Raw genomic sequence first — 1,060 nt, 5'->3', positions numbered from 1 at the left:
CAGTGTCTCTCACTTTTCACCTTTGGTACAGTGCAGTGGTATCATAGCTGACGGTAACCTCAAATTCTTGGGCTCAAGTGGTGCTTCTGCCCAAGCAGCTGGGACTATAGGTGCCCATCACAATGCCATCACAATGCTATTTTTTAGAGACAGGGAGGGTCTCACTCTTGCTCAGTCTGGTCTTGAACTCTTGGCTCAAGCAGTCCACCTGCCTCAACCTCCCGGAGTGCTTGGATTACAGGCGTGAGTCACCATGCCCGGCCTTACTGAGTGAATTCTTGACTTGCTGTGTGACCCTTGTGTGTTATTATACCCTTCTCTGCCACTGTTTCCTCACCCATAAAATGAGGTTAGTCACATGTCCACCTTATCTGTGAACCGGGGAAAACAACAAGCCCCTTCTGTGCACAGTAAATGAGTGTGCACTTGGGACATTCTTGGGCAGCACCTGGCCCTGAGTCAGTGCTCACTGTGTGTTACTGGGTTTGGACCCTAGTGTGTCCAGAAGCAGGTTAGACACTTCCTGCCATTAACCCATTTCATTCTTTCAATGGCTGGATAAGGAGCCACTGCATTTGCCTCCACTTTACAACTGAGGAAACTGAGGCTTAGAGAAGTTAAATATTTTATAAAACTGAGACTTACACCCAGGGTGGCCTGACTCCTAGGCTCTTCTATCTTATCCTTAGGGCTACACGAATTCTGCTTATGTGACAACTCACATGCCCTCAGACCCTCAGATCTGTCCCCATGGGCACAGGGACCAGTGAACATGGATGGGGCTGAACTGAATGACACTGGACACCGCATGAGATCACACAGAGTCAGAAAACAGACCTCCCCAGGAGTTCTGCTCCGGCACCGTGCCCTGACTCACTGACCCCTGAATGACACTGGACACCGCATGAGATCACACAGAGTCAGCACACAGACCTCCCCATGAGTTCTGCTCCGGCACTGTACCCTGACCCACAGCTTTCAAGCTGGGTGCATTTTCAGACAATCCTACTCCTTTTAATTTTGGATTTGCATTTTGATGAGAAGGGTCAAATACCCACTG

At 49.5% G+C, this 1,060-nt stretch overlaps 1 protein-coding gene across 1 annotated transcript in view; it reads right to left on the bottom strand.

The window, feature by feature from the left end:
* The window catches only part of LARS2 (leucyl-tRNA synthetase 2, mitochondrial), a 165,438-nt gene that overhangs the window by 2,030 nt on the left and 162,348 nt on the right, over positions 1-1,060 (bottom strand). The window lies entirely within an intron of this gene.

This window comes from Otolemur garnettii, unplaced genomic scaffold (assembly GCF_000181295.1).
Source record: "Otolemur garnettii isolate 467f Iridium unplaced genomic scaffold, OtoGar3 scaffold00082, whole genome shotgun sequence".
In the NCBI taxonomy this organism is placed as follows: domain Eukaryota; kingdom Metazoa; phylum Chordata; class Mammalia; order Primates; family Galagidae; genus Otolemur; species Otolemur garnettii.
Note: the sequence above shows the minus strand (reverse complement) of the source record. Positions and strands in the feature narration are given on the sequence as shown.